Genomic DNA, 25,189 nt, shown 5'->3' with positions numbered 1-25,189 from the left:
CCCACATGCTCAAGATCCCAAATTTGAATTGCTTCATTTCTAACAGTGATATCCTTTAAGACATTTGATACTGAGTCAAAGTGTCAATGGAATTTTCAACAGGAACTGAAATTATTTCAAATTACACTTCTTCCAGTTGAAGTGTTTGTTTTTATAGACGTTCAATCCATGGAGAGGAATTACAAAAGTATAAGTAGTAGGCATATTCAGGACTTGTTTGAAAGGACCAATACTTTCTGGTTTAGCAATAGTTATGAGTTAAGAGTGAGGTCAGAGTGCGTGGGGAGGCTGTCACCTCACCCATTTGGGGGGATATCCTTAATGACAAAATGACAAGTGCCTACTACCTCCTGATAAAACTCAAGTCTAAGATACTTGGTGAACAAGACTTTTTCCCAAAGCATTTTTCTAAGCTATAAGTATTTACAGGCTTATCACAGGGGTGGGAGTAGAAGGATAAAAAAATCACCTGTACACAGAGATGTTTTTCAAAATGAGGCATAATAGTGTCTGAGAAAGTAAAGACATCTTTTCCTCCACAGTTTGCAAAAGTGTTGATCATGCACTGTCAGCTTCTGGTGGATCAAGTGCATCAATGACTTGTAAATGTCTGTGCAAGAAGTGTACATAATTAAGTTTTTTGTTTTGTTTTTGCTTCCCAGACATACACAAAGCCTTCAAAAACAGAGCAGGGAGGAAGGAAATCAGACAGCCTTGGACAATGGAGAATTGAAAGAACATCAGTTTTCCCTCTACTTCAGTTCTGTAAGACTCAAGTCTGCTGAAAACTAAATTAAATCACCACCTCTGGGAGACTTACACAGAACTGATTATTTACCTGCTTCATTTATTTTTCCTTTGGATCCTCAGTGCCAAAATAAAACAATTCTACTGCAGCACAGTTATCAGAACAGACTGAAGTCTAAACAGCTATTTAAAATTCACAAACCCATCAAACCTGGACTGACAAAAACCTACACTCAGAAATACAGCCATCTGCAATTACATGATCTACACTGCAAAGAAAGCTACACAAAACTCCCCAGTGAAAGTATTTTTCCTCTGCAGTACTTTAAAAAGACAACTTTGAAGTAGTACTTTGAAAATAACAGAGATACTGTTACTCTGTAATGAGTTTTAAGGAAGCAACATCTATATTCTGTGCCATTCCTCCCACGCATTCTTCAATAGCACACTTAGTTTTCTTTTAGCTGAATCAACCTAAACTGCATCCTTCAGGAAATGAGCACCTCTTAGGAAATAAGGAGTTCACAGGTTAGAGTGCCACAACATGAAAATGTTAGCACACACAAAAAAGCCATGATCTCTGCAGGAATTGGGAAGAATCCACAATCCAAAATTAAAAAGATGAAACTCTGATCTGTATCCTGTTATAAGACAGAACATTCTACATTCACATATTTTTTAAATGGAAATTAAAGCAAGGTTGTACTCAGTAAGTTTTTCTTATCTATTCTGCTTTATTGAACAAAGTCAAATGACCTCCTTGGCCTTTAAATTTGAATGATGCCAACTTGAACTATTTATTCCATGAAACTCACAGATGGGTATATTCATCTCTGCCTCAACCACTGCCATAGAATTCACCTCCTCTGCTTTTTTATTTTCAAAGTCCCATGTGACAACTGATCACTATCAAATAATACCCTAAGGAAAAAGAAAATTAAGAAATAAACAGTTGTTTTGCATAATGGAGTGTACAGACCTACCAGAAGTCCCTGCTGTGTTCTGTAGATATTCTTGAGTTTAACTCCACCAAAACCAAACCCACAAAAGATGTAATTAAGAATTTTAAAAATATGTAATTAAGAAATGCATCTAAGTGCTGCCTGGCACATGATCTCATGAAATTTGTCTTGACAAAGGCCAAAGACCTTCCTGAACTAATTACTGTTGGGTTTTTTTTCCATAAGATATGATCTGGTATAATCCCTATTTAAGAACTGCAAGTAGCAAATCATCTGTAACAGAATTCATCTAGGCTCAGAATCAAACATCAAGTAGTACTCTTCATCATCACTTTTCTTCTGTTACGTATTCAGATGCTTTTATCTGATGAACCATTTTCTCCTTATATTGCAAGGAACTCGAATGGGCTAGAGAACAGGATCACTGGAAGACAGGGACACAGACATCTACATCATCCTTCCTAGAAAAAACTCACAGAACTGGTAATTCTGAAAGAAATCCCTGCCCGATACCCAATAACCTTCCACTTGACACCACTGTGAAGAGATTAAAGGAACAGGATAATCTTTTTTGGTTTTTTAATTAATTCACAGAATATTGTGCACCCAGACAGAGTCCATCAGCACATCCATCCTAGAGGTCACATGAAATTTGGCAAGGCTTCCACGAATACTGTTTGCAGCATATAAACAAGTACTGGGTTTTGTCAGGCTCAGAGTTCTGATTATCCCTCTCTAAATTGCTGTAACCCCTAGAAGCTTTATCAATATAATTTCATGTTTTCTTCCAAAGCAACATAAAAACAGCATTACCACAATTCCCTATAACCCCCTAGCAAACCCATTACTGAAAGTTTTCCATGACAAAAAGCTGGAAGATCCATGTCACCTGGAAACAAAAATACTCCTATTGCATTTGAAATCTAACAGGCGGAAATCTCCCTTTTTCAAAAAAAGCAGTAGGTGCAGTGCTGTCCCACCCTGAAGACAGAAGTGCCCAACTCTCGCCATGGCCCTGCCCACGTCCCTTCTCAAGGAAGATGTGTCCAAGCAAGGGTTAATAACACCACAGTAAATCTGACTGCAGTCTCTGGTGGTTAATGGTTAATTGCTTCCAGCAGAGGAGGACCACTATAGCAGAGAGCAACAGATTCCTGATGCCATGAAAAGTACTTATGCTTGCAAATCCCAACTTGTCATTTTATCTTCCTTTGAACCTAAAACCATCTGTCTTATCTTATAAAAATTTGAGAAGTATTAGAATCACAATTTCTACCATGCTTACATTTATAAACATCTATTTGAAAAATATGTAGCATCTACCATACTGAAATACGTATTGTACTGCAAAAAAAAAACGAAGGATTTTGTCCTTGGGGAGCAGGAGGGGGAAGAGAAACCTAAACTTACACTTTTGCCCAACTGTCAAGCTTTATTTTCCAAACTGCAGCATCACTCTTTGTACAAATGGCAGCTGCAGCTGATGAGCCATTTCCTCATAGCATCATAAATAGAGGAAAAATTCAGTTCCACAGTAAAGTAAAATTATTTTGGTCATTAAAAGTAATTTTTTTTAAATCTACATTTAACCTTAAGGGAGTAAATCAAAACATAACTTAGCGGAGAAATATTACAGCCTATTTAGTGTAGTAAATAATGACACTTCAGTAAAGAAATAGTGAAGATAGTAAGAATCACAAAGCCCCATATTTTGATGTAAAATTTAAATACCAGTCAGAAAGCTGCAAACCATAACATAAGCTTGTGTTCATCTTCTTTTAATCTTCATTTTTCTTAAAGAAAATGGTTTTAAAGAGAACAAAATTCAACCAACTACAATACGCATGAGGCTATCAGCTCTTAAACTGCGTGAAACCAAGACAACACAGCATGCCTATACTTGTGCAACCAATTACTTGGCCAAATAAGACCATTTATTCAGATTAAAGCCAGCAGAATTAATATCCTTATATTCCTTGTATTTTGCTTTGCACTGATCTGAATTACTGCATGTAAATTAAGAATATATTGCTAGAAATTGGTTATTTTTTAAGAAGTATAATCGTGCACATGCATATTTAGCTATTTGTACTGATGATTCTGTAATTTGTCTTTCATTATATTCATTATTCACAGTTTACATTTCCAACTGTAAGAATTTTTTAATTCCCATCTCCAAATCAAAAAACTGCACATCTGAAAAGTGCACTGACACTGAAAAGTGTCTCGTTCTGTATTTGCAACCAAAGAGCCTTTCTCAGATTAACTCTCTATCAGGACTGGGAAGTAAAAGGGAATTTTGTTATACCAATGGCTGACGCTCATCACTACCATTGTGAAAATTAAACATGGTTCCAAGATGCATCATACTGTATTCAAGAGGAAGGAAGTATTAGTGCTGCTTCACAGCCCTTTGGAGGAGACCTCATTTGATCAACCACCCTCAAGAAATGCCTAACAGGAACAGACATGGTGACAGCCAAACTGGGCCGTCAGCAAGAGCCTGCCTCGTTTAGCTTAGCTAAGCAATTCAGCTCTCTGCAAGGGTACTGGGGATGGGCACAAAACAACAATTAAACCAAGGACAGGGAAGCAGAGTCAAGTGTCCTGGAATACACTCCAACTGAAGGACAAGACTATCAGTCACAGCATGAAGGCTGTGAAGCAGAACTGAAGATATGGACAGTGAAGATCTATTTCAAATGAAATTGAATCAGCTAGTGAAAGGCATTTTACATATTTCTACAGAGAGACAGAATCAAAACAGCTGCCCCAATCCCTTCACATTTTTATCACCATTCACATGAAAAAGCTTTGCAGCCTCCCAAATACATCTGCAACTCAATTGTAATACAAGAGCTGCCTTTGTCTTCTGGGTGGTTTTTTCAGCAGCAGAAGAGAGGAAGGGAAATTTGTCTACAAGAGCTTTTACAAAGCCCTTACATATCTTTTAAAACTGCATTAAAAATAAAAACAAAACAAAAAAAACCCCTACTTTTTTTGTGTAAAGATATGGACAATTTGCAAGGTAAAGCAAACTTAAAAACCTGAAACCAAAATAAAATCATAGGGGAACGAAATCAGCTCTTTCACTGGTGGATGTGCAGGAATTAATTGTATTTCATGAGTTTCAGCACAGCATTAAATGCTATCCCCTAGCTGAAAGTAAAATGGCAGCAAGTATACAAAATAACAGAATTAACTTAAGTGCAGACAAGCTTGGACTTGAGTGAAAACACATTTGTATCTGTAATACTTATATGTGCAGCTACCAAGAACCCAGGCTTTCCAGTGGAAGAAGGAAGGGAGGGAAATTTTAAATTACACACATCACAATTCTTTAGAAGCACATATCCCTTCCCACATGCAATACTTTCCTTCTTCGTAGCTAAATATGACACAGCAGAACACAGCCAATCCACCTCCTACCAGGATTCTGCCTTTTCTGTACTAGGAATATGTTCAACATTTTCCCAGTGATCTTGGAGCCACATGCTAAAAAAAGGTACCAAAAGCTAATAATGAACACGATTCAAGCATTCATTTTCCCAACTACAATGAGCAAAGTGTTCTGAGCAGGTAGTTAAAACACCCCGAAATTCTCTCAACTAGCCCTGACAGGTAACAACCATGCATATGCATTACTCTCCTAGTCACAGTTGTTAGAGCTTTAATCTGTTGATTCAACTTGAATACTGAACAGAAATAAATAAAATTAATAGGATTACACAAAACCAACCCAACTCCAAGATGTGCTTTATGAACAGTAGAAAGCACTCATCCAAAGGCAAGTTGTGTAAGACAACATACAGGAATTAACTACCTGACTATGTAACTTCAATGCCACAACTGCAGATGCCCTACTCCAGGCATTATATTACAAGAAAATGAGCTCACTTCTTAACTGTTAAACATACATCCTCCTGACAGAAAAATCTCATAAAGCATTAAGTAAAGCCAAATTCTGGACATGGGAGAGGCCATTTTCAGAATAATCCACCAAATGCAGTTTCTAGAACTAGCCATGTTTTTCCCTCAACCAGAAAAAAGAAATGTGAGGCAAATTACATATGCTGTACTACAATATGACACTGACAGTACAAGCCAGAGAAATAGTTCTCTAAGTCATTTCAATTCTGCAAAAATTAGCATCAGTGAGAAGCAGAGTCCTGGTTTTAATAGTTAAGAACAATCAGCAAAATTACCGAAGATGCAGCCAGTGAGCTTCAACATCAGACCTGTATTCAAATGCTGTGTTTCTAACAAATCATTACAAAGTTAATAAAACTCCAAGTTAAGCTAACAGCCACACAAGATTACCTCAGTCCTTGCACTTCATTATCCTCAAACCACTGAGCTCTCAATGCTCACCGTACACACACATATCACGTCACACCACTTACTAGTTTCTTATGGCCACATGAAATACACTGCTGAAACACAACACATGGTTTGCTTCAAGCACCACCATGGGAGGGAGCAGACATTTACTGAATCAAATGAGGAAATGTGTAAAACATGAAATCTTTTGACCCAAGTTTACTGCTACAACTCAAGAATCAGAGATCAGCATCCAAGGAGCCTATTCAGCTACCCCTCACAAAAATGCAGGGGTGTAACTGGCAGGAAGATAACAGTGATTCCAACATACATAAAAGGAACAAGAAAAAAGACAGCGGCATCTCCAAAACTTCAATCTGGAATGTTCCCTGACCCACGGATGAAAAGGTTATAATGGGACAGTGAGACAAATTTATGTCTTGGACTGGATTTCTAGGAACATTTGCCTGTATTTCCTATACTGAGGAAGATTACAAGGAAAACATACAATGTGCATAGTTCTACATTACAGATTCTTAGAAAGAGGTTTTGAGATTTGGATTGTGGGGTTTGTTTTGGCGGGGTGAGGCATTAAGGAAAAGCAGGAGGCAGCTGAGCCAAGACATCTGTGACTGCAAAGTCTTTAAGACAACTTAAGAGACTGCAAAAGACAAAGCCAAGTAAACAGCTGTATCAGAAAAAAACACCATAAAGAACAAGCTGTATACTTGGATGCATATTGCTCCAGATGTTCTTTGCCTCTTTCAGACCCAAGAAAATAAAAGCTGTTCAATGGCCATTCACCACACTGACTACTCTTCATGGATACTACCAACAACAATTGAGAACAAAGAAGCTCCCAAACAGCTCTCCACTGTCAGGAACAAATTCTCCTTGCAGACAACCCCATTAATTTGAAAATGCTATCAAGGGACAGCTCTGGTTTCTCTGACCATGTGATGAGGGTCTGCGTGCCGGTAGGTGAGAATGTACATTACAAAAAAAAGCCTTTCCTGGTTGTCAGCCTGAGGGAAGACTATTTTTCACTAGGATGATGAGCAAAACATCAAGAGTTCAAAGATGATATATACCACAGCAAGAGCCCAGAAGTAAGTACAAGCAATTATTCACAGAAGTTCATAAATCCGAGTAACCATTCAGTCTTAGAAAAATGCATACTAATGTGCAAAGCATAAGAAATAGAATTCTCTGAACGGGACTATCGCAGTGATCTACTCCATAATAGTCCCTTTCCCACTGGAATACTAACAGAAAAAGGATCCAGTCAGTTCACCAAAAAACACAACAAAAACATAAATATGAAAACAAAAACCCAAACCAGACAAATGCTGAGGAGTGTTATGCCCTGTGCCCAAAGGACACAAGCATCACAAATGCAGAGAGAGTTATCGTCCTGCAAGTCTGCAAATAATAAAAAGAGGAAAGAACATGAGTGTTATCAAGCTGCAAGCTTACCACAGACCATTAGAAAAGGACAACAGACAGATGTTATCCTTTCTGAAAGGGGGAAAAAAAACCCTAAGATTTTTTGTTAAAAGGAAATTATAAGAATCTAGGCATCTACTGGGAATGGCTCAAGGAATGTAAATTTTTAAAACACAGAAAGCAACTGGAGACACTTCCTTGAGCTGTAGCAGCAACAAAAAACTAGCTGATAGTAAACAATAAGAGTTTCACTGGAAGTGAACCATCAATTCCATGATTACTGAAGAGGGAAAGGAAGGAAGAATAGCAAGAGACAAATTTCACATCACTAAGAGCTGACACATGACAAGTCTATGGGAAGGAAGAGTTAATTCTCAAGTGATACAATAGAAACAAATTCAAAAAAAACAAGCACAGCAAGAGAACAGAAAACATAGCAAGAGGATAATGACTCAGAAAAAGCACACATGAAGGGTGTAACAAATATAACAATGGCAAGAGAGTAAGAGGGACAAATATGAAAGGCTAAAGGCACAAAACTAAACAATTCTTACTAAACAGCTTGAGGCTACTAAGAAATCATTCTATCAGTATACTACTACTACTAGAATTTCTCCATTGCTGAATGAAGAGAGAAAAGAGACTGATGAATAACAATTATCACCAAAGAGGTGATAATTATCACAAACAGATGACCAGCACAATTAGCACAAGTAAAGGAGTAAAAATATCCACCCAGAATCAACTGACTATTAGAAAGAGTCATACTTACATTTTTTTCCAAGTAGGCAAGATCTGATAACATTTAAGAAACTTCCTCAGGAAATCCTTTGAGCCACCTCAAAAATCAATACTCCTGTATTTGAAAACTCATGGAGGATGTCTTAGATAATCATAAGCTTAGAAAAAGGTGAACTATTTAAACCCTTTCTTTAAAAGAAAGAAACAACCTCACTCCTCTCAAAGAAACCCCAACCCTCCATGAAAAAAAAAAAAAAAATTAAAACCCCAAAAACTGACGGAGAAATAAAAGGATAGTGAAGGTAGAAACACCTGATGAATGGATTGTCTTCAGTTCCCAGAAAAGTTAAATATGCCCTAACAATCTTTTTAAGCACTTGGATGATATGAAGAGAAGGAACAGCCACTTTGGTTATGTCAAACCAGTAAAATTTTCTTCAATGAAAGATTTACACAGGGGAGGAAGAATAAGTGTCATTATTTACTTGATTAATGTTTTTTATAGCCTTAAGTACTGAAACGTTCTCATGACCAAATTAAATAGCAAGATCTTGACAATTACTATGTATTTCCAAATAGTTCTAAATGACTATATGCAAAAGAGGAGTCAAAAAGGTCAGACTAATGGAAAGAATGAATGCAACTTGGGATGCACAGGTTATGTGACACAGGGTTTTTCCTAGAGTGCAATTAACAGCAAAGTCCTTTCACCTAATACTGTTCCAGTAAGCAACTCATTCTGAACACAGGTCTTGGAGCCAGACAATAACAGCTGGAGAAAAGCCACAACAGAAGTACCACCAGACATAGACAATATTATCTGTCAGAAAAGGCTGAGAGAACTGGGAACACCAACCTTACACGTCAGAATACTGAGGAGAAAGAAGAGTCAGCTCTCTCTACCCACAGCAAACAGAATAACCAGCAAAATGTTTGAATTGCAGCAAGGGAGGATTCTATGCAATAGAAAATTAACAGCAAAGTAGTTATGAGTAAAAATAGGCTGCTTGGTGAGGTTGTGGAGTCTCCATCAAATAGGTCATTTTAAGAGCAGGTTAAACAAACAAGTAACAAGAGCAGAATCAGTACTGTCTCCACTGGTCAGAAGACAGATGAATGAGATAAAAATAAGCATGGAAAAAACCTTGAAGTTAAGACTTTAGAGCACTGATAAAATATTCTGGAATATTACAATCAGCTTTGGTGTCAGATTTAAGGAGCTAGTTTACAAAGATGGCTGCTTGGATTTTTGTCTACTTCCTAGAGTGCAATTAGCAACCCCAAAACAACAATGACCAAAAAAATATTTTAAAAACCACAACATAAAACAATGTTAAAGAAAATAAATTGTATTCTTCAGACAAATAATCCACCTTTTAATATTTATCAAGGTATATAATTACAAATACTAATGTGCTTTAATATTTTAAAAGAAGATTAAAAGGTCAAGAATTAGTGGAGTCTACCTGATACGATTCACAGAGGGAAAAAACAGGGTCAAAAAGCTACACAGCTCCTGATAGACTGTGGTGGTCAGACTACCTGCCTGCTCACCAGTTACCCACACACGTGCTCTCTCTCACAAATGCTCAAATGAAAGTGTGATTAGGAAAATGGAAAAAAAAAAAGACAGCCTAATTAGAATGATAAATCCACACAGTAGCAATGGGAAACAGCCATCCTTTCTGCCTCTCCCACTCCTATTTATGGCAGCATAGTGGAGCTGTAAGCCTACCCAGTAAAATTTCCAGCTATCCAGGCCAACTAGCTCAAGAGGTCTGACCACAAAGACTGATTTTCCATAAATAGGAGCTACCAAAATCCTTCCTGTTCAATAGTGTCAGTCGAATTTCACTTAAGTGGAAAAGAATCCCAACAGCATATTGGAAGGAGAGGCACAAGAGGTGCCAGAAAGATATCTTCCAGTGGTCATCTCATGCTTTAACAACAGGGGTTTGTGCTCCACTAAACTCCAGTAAAGTCCACTAAGCAGAGACACCTATAAAAGAAATCATTATCAGACCTACCACCTTTCTGATCATGTAGTAACATTCATTAATATATTACTGCCATAGCTATGCAAATTCTCTCATGTCAAAAATGCCATCCTACACAATATCCATTTTGCTGAAAAAATTAAGACAAGCACAATTTCCAGTCATAAAGTCTTAAAAGCATGAATAAAGGCAGTCCATTGCATCGCCTATTTTTTGCTGATCATGAGTTAATACTAACACTAAAAAAACTTTGCCTGTAATTTCAAAAAGTTAAACTACTCAAGCACACTATACAAAGAATATATTTGTGGTAGAAGTATGAGAGACAAGACAATGTCAAGTAAAATTAAACAGTGAAGACTAACTTCCTGTAATAAAAAAGAAGGAAATAAATGAGTAACAAAGAAACCATACAAAAAACAAAAAATCCATCAGACAAATTCATCCCCAACTTAGGAAAACAATTAAAACGTAAAAATACAATTATTGGGAAATTATTTTTTAATATTAAGGCAATACCTCACATACTGAGGATTGGAGTGGGAGTGTTGATATCTGGAAGGTAGGAAGACTCAGCAGAGGAATCTAGACTGGCTGGATCAGTGGACCAAGGGTCTGAGGTGCAGCAAGGCCAGGTGCCAGGTCCTGCCCCTGGGTCACAACAACCCCTGCAGTGCCACAGGCTGGGGCAGAGTGGCTGGGAAGGGCCCGTGGAAAAGGACCTGGGGGTGCTGGTTGAGAGGGGCTGAACATGAGCCAGGTGTGCCCAGGGGGCCAAGAAGGCCAATGGCCCCTGGCCTGGATCAGCAGTGGTGTGGCCAGCAGGACCAGGACAGTGACTGCAATTCTCAGCACTGCTGAGAGGCCTCACCTCGAGTCCTGGTGTTCAGTTCTCAGCAGTTCACAGCAAGGAAGTCACTGAGGTCCAGAAGAGGGACATAGAAGCTGGTGAGGGGTCTACAGGGTAAATTGCATGAAGAGTGGCTGAGGGTGCTGGGGGTGTTTAGCCTGGAGAAAAGGAGGCTCAGGGGTGACATTATTTCTTTCTATAATTCCCTGACAAGAGGCTGTAGCCAGCTGAGTCTCTTCTCCCAGGTAACCAGCAACAGGACAAGTGGAAATGCCCTCAAGCTGTGCCAGGGGAGGTTTAGGTTGGACATTAGAAGGAATTTCTTTGTGAAAATAGCTATTAAACATTGGAATGGACTGTCTGTGGAAGCGGTGGAGTCACCATCCCTGAAGGCATTCAAGAAATGACTGGACATGCCATTCAGTGCTATGGGTTAGCTGACATGGTGGTGATCAGTCAAGGCTGGACTCCATGACCTCAGAGATCCTTCCCAACTTAACTAACAATGTGATTCTCCATTTTGTGACATTGTACACTATTAATATGCTATTTCACCAAGTTAAGACTTCATCCTGATCATGAGCTTTTTCCATGCTGACTTTCTCAGGATTATCACAAATATAAACAGAGTTGGGAGTAAATTTCTTTGATTTTTTTTTAAGTGTTTTCAGTGCAAGGAAAGCCTAATACCAGTTAGGATCCTCTAGGTTTTAGCAGAGAACAGACAGACTACCATGGACTTTTGCAGCTTAGGTGTCAAATCATCAGTAACACCTGACTGAGAGGATGAGCCAATTTCACCAACAGGTAACACTATCAAGTGCAACTCACTGACTTCAGAGCTTGTCTCAAAACTGGCTTCACATTTAGACAAAGCCTGATTTCTGTGACCTTAGTTAAAAGCCACAAAGGCAAGCATACATTCTGACTTCTGTCTGAATGTTCTACTTAAAGAATAAATTGCCATAGGCCATTTCTAGCAAGGTTTTAACAAATTTTTAGCAATCAGAACAATCCCTGAAACCTTACACAATCACTAGATTTTTCACCAGAATAAAAATGAAAACAAGCCCAGAACTACTTTGGATATTGACAGAAGAAAGTTCCTCTTCATTTTTTAAGATGCAGCCATGAAGTTTACAAAAAAAATACAACAAGCAGTGTAAATAATATTCAATGTGTGATTGTCATAATTTCCGCATAATTCTGGAAAGCAGTAAGCTAGGTCACCAATGACAGCACTTCTGAAAACATTAAATAATTAATATTTAACTTAGTTACTATGCAATGTTTCTCAGTACAAAGTTCCATACCCTCCTACATAAGGTTTCAAATCTCTTAACTAGTGTATACTGTAGAAGTTTGGCAGCCTGTTTTCCAGCCAGAAAAGTAATTGTATTTTTTTTTTCCTTTGAAAGCATAAGAATTTTTTTTGAAAGCTTTTTTTTTAATCTAAAAATTATGGAACTTTATCCACTTTTATTCTTGTGGTTCAGACTACTATGATGCTAAAAAATCCCAGCCTAGTCAGCTTCAGGCTGACTTGCTACTGCAAGCTGTCTCAAATCACAGCAGACACCAGTACAATTCCCTGCAGACTCCCTGAAAAGAAGTGGAGAATGACAGTATAGTGGAGAGAAATCTTGGGAGTAGCCAGGAAAAAATGTCAAGATAAAATAAAGATGATCACACAGATAAAACTGCAAAGTTTCTTTGACTGTAAAGGAGAGCTCTATCCCTTGCTGGATGACAAACTAAAACCATAATTCATCTGAAGCCTATTTCAGTGAAGGTCTGGGTTTCAACTACACATGAGCTACAGCCACATAGATAAGTTAAGGCCATAAAAACAAAATTGTGAAAAACTTCTAGTGAACCTCAGCTAAACCACCATCTGCTGTGGCAGCAGCTTATTGAAGATAAGCAGCCTGGAAGCATTATGGCAATTAAGAAATCTTTTGGTCATTAACTCCACACCAATTAAACACCACAGGCTGGCAGAACCGTACTGTGGCTCAGAACTGCTTTTTAAGGTGAACTCTTCTATTCCCAATGATTGGTTTCATGATGAGACAGTGTGGCAAAGAACCTTTAAACATTTACTCAGGTACTTTTTTGTCCATTGGTAGCCCACATATATGTGTGCTCTCCTGTTCAAAAATAATTTCCATGCACACATACGAAGTATTTACTTCATTCCTACACTTACATAGCAACCTCTTTAACCCATATTCAAAAAATACACCATGTTCCAAAAAGCCTCAGAACATGCACACACACATTCTCAACTCATGCATCTGTCCATGAAAAGTGTCTCTGGGCTTGCATCAGCATTAGTGTTATCCAAATTCAGTGTCATATCTATCTCAGTGAAATATTCCCTACAACACATTTGAAATGGTCAACTGTTGAGTCTGATATAGTTACAGAAAGAGGTTCCTTAACTTCCTTTAATATTTATAAACTAACAAAAGTCTGCCTAGGACAACATGTTTCACTCAAGGCATTTTTAAATTAAACTACCAATCTCAGTGGAAAAAAGCAGCACCTAATAGTAGAAATATCTGAACTACCTGCTCAGCCTCAAGAAGAAAAGAAGACAAAGAGTACATCTTATCAATGTCTTTAAGCATCTGGGAGGAGGATGTCAAGCACATGGAACCAGGTTCTACTCAGTGGTGACAGGCAATAGCACAAGAGCCAAGAGATGGAAACTGATGCACAGGAAGTTCCACCTGAACATGGAAAAGAACTTCTTCACTATGCAGGTGACTGAGCCCTGGAACAGGCTGCACAGAGATGCTGTGGATTCTTCCTCACTGGAGATATTCAAGAATTGTCTGGAAACCATCTGGTGAAAGGTGCACTATGAAGAGCCTACTCAAGCAGGCAGGTTAGACCAGATGACCCCACCAGAGGTCCTGTCCAACTGCAACAATTCTGTGTACAATTCAATGTATCATCACCTTCCTTCCTTCTGCTCTGAGAGCTGAAGTTTCTATTTCTGCACACAGGGAAAGAAACAAGCAAACTCAAAAACACCCCACCCAAAAACCAGAAAATAAGCTTTGGCATTTAAAAAAAATCCTAGTTTAAAACCTTAATTATTTTAACTCCAAAATACAGAAGAAATCATAAAGTTTACAGTGCCCACAGTTAGTGTACTGACTTCAACCACATCAACATAGAGCTGTTTGTACTAGGTCTCTCTCTTTGAAAAAAGCCTCAAAGAGAGAAGTGGGCGGCAGAGTGTATTCAAGTCTGGCACCCCTGCCTAAAGCCACATCTTTTGCTTCTAAGGAGCCATCAATGATCCAGTTTGACAGCACAAAGCTGAAAGCAGAACAGGAGTCAAGGTAGAGCCTTACAGCACTTTACAACACTACATATAAACTACATTTAATACGTTTTCCAACATATTTCAACACTACACAAGATGAGATATCCCCTAATACACAGACTTTAGAGTCATGGCTTGCATTAATTAACAGACTGCTTTCAGGAAAATTATTCAGTTGACAGCCTTCTTTTCCTTCCCTCACTTTACAATCCTGGTATCATGACAGACATTCAAAACCTGAGGCACATGACCAAAACTTCTCAGTCAAATTCAAAACACAAGTCTACATCATGCCATACTTAGCCAGTGCATTCAACAGTCTTCCTTGAACTCACTTGTCCATTTCAAAAGGCCAAGCATATTTCACGTACCATCAACAATGCTTGCTCTTTTACAGTGTTCTTCCCTCATTCACATTAATTCATCTCCTACTTCATCCAAAAGGAAAAAAACCCACATTTTAGTCTTATTCTCTCCCTACAAAGACCCCACCCTCATTCACTACCCACAGACTTCTGTTAACTTACCAAACTGCCACCTGTTTCTTCTGGCATATGAGGAGAACAAAAGCAGAGCAAAAAAGACCAGTCCTTGCGAAAGCAGTGTTTATCTACAAAAAAGGTGCTGCTTCAGGGTCTTGTTCAGATGCCAGTCTAGTTGGCAAATATCCATGTTTAGAGCTCCTATACAATTGCTGGCGGGCAGAGCTCAACACTAACACTGAGCTATCCTGCACTAGCTCTGGCAGCAGCCAGCCCTGCCAGCACACAGCTGTGCCAAGCCCACCTGAGAGGCAGGTTACTACACTAAATCTCATCACATATTAGCTTAGATAGCAAATTTTTGATAAAAGTGGGCTCAGGAGATAGATGGTCCTAACACAACATGCCATATGCATTTCCCCCTTCTCAACAGATTTATGAGTGTTACAACTGAGATTCCCAGTACTGTAAAACCTCCTTCAGCTTCTGATGCTGTTCTACTACTCCACTCCTTACCTTCCAGTACCCTTTCTGAGGACTAACTTTAGAGGTTACTTCTGCTATGCCTGTGCATTTCCTAAAGGAGGTGAAACCTAAAGGAGGAAGTAAAAAGGTAACTACACAAAAACATCTCAATTAATTCACTGTTGTCCACACAAGTCTAAGTAGTAAAACCCTCTGAGTGGGCTTCAGTTGCCAATGTTTTTATAACTAATTAATAAAATTACTATAATAAAATAGTTATGAGTTCATGAAGCCCTTTACATTTTTAAATGACAACTACTGGATTTAATTACTACAGCTAACTTATCAATCATATATTATTTAATAAACAGACATCAATAATTAGAGTTTTATATTCTAGTGATGCATGCATATGTTAATAGCTCATGTCTACAGCACATGTACAGGTCTGTGACATAAACCAAACACTGCCCAGTTCTCTACAGTTTGGTCTTGCTTTAAGTAAAGAAGATACTATTTCCAAAAAGAGCAACAACTGACTTAGGAATCAAAGTGAGCAAAACTAACATTGCAATGCAAGCCATGACTAAACAATCACTTTTGATATTGTAGGCATAATTAATATCTAGAATAATAAAGATGGGCATCTGAAGATTTACATCTAGAACAGTGAAGCCCCCTGTGCTGCCAGCCAGACACCTCTACCCAGCCTGCAACCTTTCCCTGGAGAAGAGAAGAAACAGCTATTTAGAGCAGCAAACACTGCCCCAACAGCTGATCACATCCTCCATCTGTCTGCAGCTCAACATACGCCACTGAACTGCTGCCAAAGCAGTTAAAGGAAAAAAAAAAACAAAAAAAACAACTTTTTCCTACGAGCAACTGTCATCCATGAACTCTCCCAGAAATTAGTCCTCACTGCCTATTATGGCTCCTCCTGGACAACAAGCAATTTACCTCCCACAGGCACGTTCTAAGAGGAGGAGGAGATGAGCCCATAAGAGAAAGACTTAGAACCCTGAAGTCCAGATGCCATAAGTGACAAGCTTGCTCAAGATCCAGGCAGTCCACAGCACTGGACTTCAAAATAATTACATTTGTGACCTTGTAAATATTTAATTATTTACCTGGATGATTGTGGTCTCATGTTTTTGAACATCCTTCACAAGTAAACACCTGTCAAAGCTACAGTTCAACAGATTAGCGTGTGAAAGGAAGACTAATATAAAGGACTACTGTCCATGAGGACTTTGTGACCTTCCACAGTAAGTTACAATACAGAGGCACCTACAACCTACTGTGGCTTGTTCATCTAGGCCTGAGGAGAGAGACTATGTATAGGAATATTTCATGGAAGCACATGGATTTTCTTCTGAAAAATGTACAATGAAGTAAATATTTTATTTCCTCCTTATAAATGAGCAAAGTTACTCTTTAAGATTTAAGATATGACCCAAGGGGGCATGTACCATAACCTATTTGAGCTCCAACTTTTTTGGCTTTTTTCAGAGGAAGAAATCATAACTGAGTAGGCAGGTAGAGGCTAAGCATGGCCTCCTACATAGGTTTTTCACCTTATCCAACTTCAGCACTCAGCTTGTACCAAAATGTCTCCAGGCTCTCTTTAATAAAGACTAGAGAGAGACAGCCCCTCTACAGAGTGATGCAGAACAAGAAGCTGCCTCTGAGGAATTTTGAGATGGAGAGAACAACCTTTGTGGCTTTTGCAAAAGAAGGGGTGTTGATTATTTAAGAACATGGTTCAAGTTCTCAACCCAAGGAAGTTTTTCACCAGTCCAACATGAAGAACTTCAGTTCAAAAGCTTGGAAGAGGCTTACAGGCAGCTCCACTAATCTTCCCCCTAAAATCCACTTTGTAAAACAGTGCCTGGACTAACTTCTGCATCACTAAAGAGCCATACATCCTCTATTATAAAAAGTAAATAATGAGAAAATATTTAGGAAAAAATATTTACCTCAGACATATCTTTGATAGTATTTTTGGTGTGTTTCCTCACAGGCGAGGAGGTAAAGGTCAATAATGTCATAGGCTGCCTTGAATTTTTACAACACAAAATTAAGTAATTGTTGTGTCAAAAAAAAAAGGCATATTTATTCTACTGCATTCTCAGAAAAACTTCAGTTTGGGCAGTTCCCATAATACCATTAAGAGTAACATCATAAATGTAATTTCCCTGTTGGACTCTTTATTTGCAGCAAAGAAGGAACTGAACTGCAGTATTCTTCAAGACATTTAACTCAAATATTTCATTATGTTTCATTATCCTAGGAAAATTCCACATATGGAATATTCTTTCTCAAAGCAGACCAGTCCACAGCTACCTTAGTCACTATTGATTTTTTTTTAAATACCACGAGAAAGGAAAATGTAGGGACTGTTTCCTTTACCTAAATAAAAGGTAAAAGGATATATGACCTCCTTTCCCATCAGTGAAGGAGCCCCAATAAATATCAAACCTTCTTTGATTACTCAGATCCATACAAATCCAGAACACTGCCTTACACATCCATGAAGTCCTGTACATCCTAAGCAAAGCAAGTTTATTTCCCAGTTATTTCTCCCGATCACTTTTCCACAATATGTCTTCAGTAGGCCTGGATTTGTTCAGGACCACCTTTGCTAATACACATCAAGGTCTGATGGCACCAAGAACCACCAATCTGAATTTCCACATCCATTCAGCTCTCCTTACCAGGCAGAAGAGAGGCTGACTGGATCTCTCACTGTAAAGGAGAAAGGATCCAAAGACTCCCCCTAAGATGAGATATATACTACAGCAGGATAAATGCCATAACCAAGAAAACAATGTAATATTAAATGCTTACATAAAATTTCAGGTACTGTTTGAAGTCAAAAAACTTGCAGGACAAGAACCCTGAAAATTCTCATCAATAAACACCTACTTCAGAATTAACTTTTCAAACTAATCTAGTTCCAAATTAAATCAACAAGGTTTTGCTTCCACAACCAGTAAACAAAAGGGAGGAGAGGAAGGGAGTCACTGTTTCACTGTTTCTTAGAGTAAAAAAATTCTCTTTCTCTCTCAGTCTCTCACATTTTGCAACCAATACAGCAAGGGAAAAAAAATCCTCTGCTTTCTTACATGGAATCAAGTATCTCCCAACAAAGCCAAAGGAGGATCCTTAGCTGATACAGATTAGACATTGCTGAACCAGATGCCATTTTTTCAGACACACTTTTGGTATATTTCATTTAACAATTTACAACCAATTATTGTCATTATCAGTTGACCATGATTTTGCAGGTGCAGGAGGTGGAGGAGAAATGGAAGGCTCAAGGATGGGATATACATCAAGGTCATGAGTACACATAGGCACACACTTCCCAGGAGCAGCATTATGAGATCTGACCCAATCACTGGTACGTGTGCCTCTGCTCTCAGGTCTGTTAGCCTGAACTGAGCATGGGAAGAAGCTATGAAAGAGCTAATAATGTGAATGTTATGCAACCACTAAGCTTGTTTTAAAGTCTGAAATGTTCTGTTTAGATTCTGCTTCTAAATTAGCAAGTTAAGTCAACCATACCATCTAAAGCAAATCCTAATAATTTTATCCCATTCTGTCTCATTTTATTGTAAAAAAAAAAAAAAAAAAAAAAAAAAAAAACAAACCCCAAAAACCCCACAGTGAACTACCTTTAATCAGAGAAGAAATTTACTACCTGGTAGTCAAAAAGCCTTGTTTTTCTTCAAGTCAGCGTTTATAAGTGTTACTTCAGCCTGAGGAGCAGAGGTTCTAATACTGTTTTTTTAATTGAGTTTATCTAGTTTACCTGAGCTTTGACAAAAATCAGACAAAAGTTTGCTTTTGGAGAGGAGGATGCCCTACATAGAAGCACCAAAGCTAGCTATTTGCTGAACTTCTGAGCTCCTGACAAAGCTCCTCTTCTGAGTGTTTGAATCTTGGAAGGGGAAGAAAGAACAGGGAAAATCTGAAATCACAAATCAAACACAGATATCACTAAAACACAATAACTACAATGATGCTGAAGAAATTGGTAATGTACATTCTGCTGTGTATAGAATCTCCATTTAAGAAGCAGTAGTCCATTATAAAAAAACATTCTGAAGTATTTTATGATATTCTAAAACAGCTCTCTCTCTAAATTATTCCCTTTAATAATACAAGATTGGTCAAGCCTGCAACAAAATGTATTTCTGTAGTTGATCAGCTACTGACATACCACTCTTCACTCCAAAATACCTGAACATACTAATGAATAGCCAAATTTGCTATAGTATATGTATGAATTATGCAGTGGTTGCTAGAGATAATCAAATGCCTCTCACAACATCAACAATCCAACTGTCTGTCAAAAATTTATAGGATCAAATTAAGAAACCCTGGTACAATGCATTACTGAATTAAAACAAAACCAAAACAAAACAGAACATAAAGCAAGATCTATTTCTATAAATATGCTTATTAGAAAGAAAAAATCCTAGAGAAATCCTGCAGCAGCACTGGATAAGTAAATGTCTTGGTTTCCAGTTCCAGCGAAAGTTGACACAGTTACAGGTTTTCAAAACCAAGACTCCCTTGCACTGATACACTGCCAAAGCAGTCTTATTTTCACTAGCACTCCAAAACATCTGACAGTGCTTCAGAGGACGAATTCAGGTGCTATAAAGCATGTGCATGGAATAACATACCTTCCAGGAAGATCCCGTTAGGAGTTGCCCACTTGCATCCCAGAACAAGACTTAGCATGTACTCTAATGCAGAATTTAGCCTACAGTCTTAAAAAACCCTCCAGATAAGACACATAAAAACCTCAATTCAAATTTATAAGTTAGCTCTAACAGGGTTAGCTAGAATTTCAGTACTGGCACATGAGCTTTTAGTCTGAACCATAAACACATTCATTTTTAAACTACAGTCAACCTGTTTTATTAAGCAGGTTCAAAGTAAACATTATTCTGAATAATTATTGACACACAAGAATGTGGACCACACACAGGATTATTCATTTGAGATCCTGTTTTAGTCTGTCTTTTAGACAACTTTTGGAAGAATCACCTAACAGAACACAATCAGAAGGATGTGCCCACCCCACCCAGAATAGCTGTCCTTAAACCAGGTAAGAGACAAAAGCTGGAAAATACATGACAGCCATGAGAGCAGGAAAACAAGTAGAACACACTATGCTGTGAAGCAAACACTAAATTTGTGGTGGGCTGGTGATTATATTTCACATCTTTTCAAAGATTAAATATTTAAATTTGTTCAGCAGAGAACTGGTTGATGATTTCTCTTACCCACCAAAGGGAACTTACCCAGAATAATGTGAAGATGAAAGTAAAGCAAATCTGGTTACTACTTTACAGCTATTAGTGTGTTGCTTACTCTCCATCCAGCCAAAACAAACATTGTACCTAATTTAGGTACAGTGATCTGATCGGTCCTGTAAAATACAGTTTTCTTTCTCAAATTCATCCAGAAAAAACATCTGCTAGTCTTTCACTCAAAAGACCTAGCCTTGTTTTGAAGTACCTTAAACTATCAAATTTTTACATACCATTAAGGTGATCCTATCTTTACATCAGCAAGAGTCATGCAGTGATGTTTTAAGATTTCACCTTTGCAACAAGATTATCAGTACATTTTTAAGTACTGGCAATTTTCATGTCACAACCATTGGAAAGCTATTGGAAGTGTCAAGAAAGAGGTCATTGAAACCAGTATGGAGTAAGCAACACCAACTTTAAAGAAGTGTAACAGGGTATAAGCATTTAGCTTCCAAGAAACTGAGCACAGGGATTTACCTATCCTCAAAACCTCATTCTAGTATGCTTACTGTTTGATTGATCAAGGTCTCTGCTGCAGGTGTATTCTAGTTTAACTAACTAATCTGTTTGTTTAACTGACTTAACTCTCCACTTGCCTATCAGTTTTCAGAACCATTTGTATCACACTACAAAGGCAAATGGAAACATTTGACAACTCGCATGCACATGTTAGACAAGAGGCAGAAAAAGAGCAATTAAGACAGTCACATGCTGTGTACACTTACAGAAGTACAAATAACATGTAAGCAACTATAATAGACAGATGTATTCTCCCAAAAATTTAGTGCTGAAAAAAAGTACTTAATTTTCAAGACATGGCATACTTTCAGAGAGACTGAAAAATGTTATTTGGAACTACCTAGTCTGAAAGAAATAAGGAATATGAAGTAGGTAGACTAGCAATGATTTTGGCTTTTAAGATAAATTTCAGAATGATCTGATACAGTCTGATGAGAACCAAAGTTATAGACTACACATAACCACAAGCCACAAACATCAAAATATTGGGGGCAGTGGAGCCACATCAATATCCCATTCTGAGCATCACTTCACTGCTGCTTTTATTTCCCTTGGCATGATGATGTTTAACAATATCTAGGAACCTGTGCCTGTAAAGGCTTGTGATCTAAGATATAAAACAAGATGCATCTTCTTGGTATAGGTTTAGTTAGAACAGTGTTGAGTGATAACTTGCAAAGTTGCAAATAAAAACCTGCACACCTCTTTGCCATTAGGCCCATCATTCTTCTGGATATCTAAGTCACATATAGGCTACTGTCCCAAAAGGAAATTATGCATGAAGTTAAGTGTCAGATTAGGACAGACATACAGAAACAGTTAATCTAAAGTATGAGAGCCAAGTATGAAAGCGCATGAACCCGAGCTTTAAAGAGAAAGGGTGAAAAGTCAACCTACAATCACCAGATTGACTGTTGACCCAGCAAAATATATGGGCACAAAACTACATGGAGAATAAAATAAATTCATTTGTTGTATCACGGTATGTCAGACATACCACATCACAAAAACCAATTCTTTTATTTCCCTTCCACATGCTCAACAAGTTTATGAGAGCAAGAGGAAACAGCAGGTGGTATGACATGCACATGGAAGTCTGAAGATGCTGTCAGCAGGAAATGCTGCTGTAAATATGATACCTGAACACAAGCTCTGTGTTGATAACAAAAAACTTGAGGTAACCTTCACAAAAGAAAGGAAGAGAAATTAATGTCTTTGCTCTTTTGCTACTTGAACCAATAGGACACCTTTATAAGTGCTTAATCCTTGAGTATTTTTTCTTGGGAAAAAAAAATCAGTTAAACAACATAATTTGCTCCTAATCAATTTCAGCATAAAATGAAATAATGTAACATATCTGAATGATTCTAAGGCACCAGCGTGCCAACCACAGTCCAAGCTACAATGAACCTCCTCTGGTTAATAACGAAGTTGGCTACTGCAAAAAGGGCGTAATGGAGGTGTCTTTTTGCCTTCTCAAGGCCTGCGCGCCTATTTCTTACAGCTCCTCCATTAAGGTGAGACCCCGCGGCTGGGGACGCCGAAGCCGATTTCAGGACAAGCCCCAGGACGAGCCGGCCCCGCGCAGCCGGCGCGGCCCTTCCCCCACAAAGGGTGGGGAGCCGGGGACGCTGCCCGGCCCCACCGCCCCCTCCCCGCAGCCCGGGGCCCGGCCCCGAGACCCCCGCCGGGGCCCGAGCGCGCCGGGGCACGGGGGGATGCCGGGCTGCCAGCGCGGCTGTGCGATGTCACCGCGCCCGCCCCGGCCCCGCTCACCTCGCCGTGTCCCGCCGCGGCCCCGGCGCCGCCCGGGGCTCCGCTGCCGCCGCCCGGAGCTGTCAGCAGGGCGCCCACCGCGCCCGGCGGCGGGGGGGCCGCTGCCGCCGCGCCCCCGGCCTTGCCCAGCCCGCCGGTGCCGCCGCTGGGTCCCGGCCCGCCGGTGCTGCCGAGGCCGCCGCCCCGCTTGTTCTTCCGGCGCTTCGCTCCGCGCTTGGCGTCGGCCGGACTCATGGTGCTGACACCCGGGCACGGGAGGAGGGAGCGGCGGGGAGGAGAAAGAGGTGGGGGGAAGGGGCGCGGGGTCGCGCCAGGCGCCCGGGGCTGGCGAGGCCGGGCGCGGCCGGAGGTTCCCGGGCGGCGCGGGCGGAGCGGGGCTGTCACGGCCGCGGGGACTCGCTCGGCCCCGGCGCCGCTGGGCAGAGTTACCGTCCAATATGGCGGACACAAGGGGAAAGTGATCCCCCTTTACGTTGGGGGGCTCCCCCTCAGCGCTGACGGGAACCGGCCGCGCTCGGCACGCTGGGAGGCGTAGTTCCGCGCTTCGCCGTAACCTACCACCCATACTGGCATTGGACTATAGTTCCCAGCGTGCATCGCGACGCCCGCCTGGGCGCGGCGGATGAGCTCATCCGTCCCCGCGGTGGCTGCTGGGAGTTGTAGTCCTCCGGCTTGCCGTTAGCCGCGCCGGCCAGCGTTGCCACCCCGGTCAAGGGACTACAGCGCCGCCCAAGAGCCACGTGACTCCTTAAAGGGGCCGCAGCGCCCGGGGATGAGGCGTGAGGGGCTGTTTTAGGCAAATATCCGCGTCAGGGGCCGCAGCCCACCTGCCGTGCCGACTTAACACTGCTCTTGAGTGTCGGGCTGTTCTGTCATACTGTCTCTGTGCAACCTTACCTCAGAGCAACACAGGCACCACCGTCCTCAAATCCCACATGAGGCAGGCTGAAAATGGAGGTTACACCCGCACATTGGGGCCGAGGGCACTGCTGTACCCTGGAGTGCCAGAGCCACTGCCTGAGTCACCATCCCTGCAAGTGCTCGATAAACGTGCAGATGTGGTGCTTCACAATGGTTTAGTAGCTTGCCACACGGTCTAGTAGTGGGCTTGGCAGAGCTGGGTTAATGGTCTCAGAGGTCTTTAAGAACCCGAAAGATTCCATGATTCCCTCTTGTTCCCCACAGTGCACAGTCACATGCAAGTCCAGGAAAGGTGGAATGCTGTGGAATGCTGTAGCTCTGCGCTTTGACACATCCAAGTGGCATGATACAAAAATCAGATGTGAGCACATTAAAACTGGTGAAAACTTCGTGGGATCATGGAATTCATTAGGTTGGAAAGGACCTCTGAGATTGAGTCCAACCTATGACCAAACACCACCATGCCAATTAGACCATGTCACCGAGTGCCATGTCCATTCTTTCCTTAAACACCTCCAGAGATGTGACTCCACCATCTCCCTGGGCTGCCCATTCCGATATCTAATCACCCTTTCTGTGAAGAAACTCATCCTAATGTCCAACCTCAAGCTCCCCTGGTGCAGCTTAAAGGCTGTGTCCTTTTATCCTGTCATTTTCCTAGGAGAAGAGGCCAACCCCCACCTGGCTACAGCCTCCTTCCCTGTAGCAGGGCTCAATAAAGTCACCCTGAGCCTCCTTTTCTCCAGGCTGAACATCCCCAGCTCCCTCAGCTGCTCCTCATCAGACCTGTGCTCCAGACCCTCCACCAGCTCCAACACCCTTCTTTGGAGGCAGAGAAATGCTTTAACTTTGGGTGGTGTAATGCAAAACTTATAGGTGTGAGCACACCTGGTGACTGCTTAGTACAGTCTAAAATCTCTTTGGCAGCATTAAAATGGCGAAGACGTTAAGTGGTTGTGATAGAGGGTCAGAGGATTGTTCAGGAGCAAAAGCATATTTGCCTTTTATTCACCAATGACCATACAGTCTTAAAAGATCGTGGGAAAGACAGCCTTAGGAGTTTTGGGAGAGCAGGAAAAAGGCCAGTAGAAGCTGCCATCCACACTGAAGCTGTTCCAGGCTTAGTTTGTCTCAGTACACATAGAGGAGCTTTGCTTTTACGTGCAGACAGCTGGGAAACCAGGAGAACACATTCTAGTAGATGGAAAGGGTTTTTTGTGGCAGGGCTCTAGTCTTCATAAATGCATTGAATGCTCAGCACACACAGCCCTGCATAAACAGCAAATAGCAGCA

The 25,189-nt window shown here is 40.3% G+C and overlaps 1 protein-coding gene across 1 annotated transcript in view; it reads right to left on the bottom strand.

Annotated features, from left to right (window-relative positions):
- The window catches only part of FAM193A (family with sequence similarity 193 member A), a 75,959-nt gene extending 52,903 nt beyond the window's left edge, over positions 1 to 23,056 (bottom strand). The window contains exon 1 of the mRNA XM_021550753.3: positions 22,976 to 23,056. The gene's annotated coding sequence lies outside the window, so the exon portion shown is untranslated. The remainder of the gene's footprint in view (positions 1 to 22,975) is intronic.
- Positions 23,057 to 25,189: the final 2,133 nt, after the last annotated feature.

The sequence above is a fragment of the Lonchura striata genome, chromosome 4 (genome assembly GCF_046129695.1).
Source record: "Lonchura striata isolate bLonStr1 chromosome 4, bLonStr1.mat, whole genome shotgun sequence".
In the NCBI taxonomy this organism is placed as follows: domain Eukaryota; kingdom Metazoa; phylum Chordata; class Aves; order Passeriformes; family Estrildidae; genus Lonchura; species Lonchura striata.
This window is presented reverse-complemented; position numbering and strand designations above follow the sequence as displayed.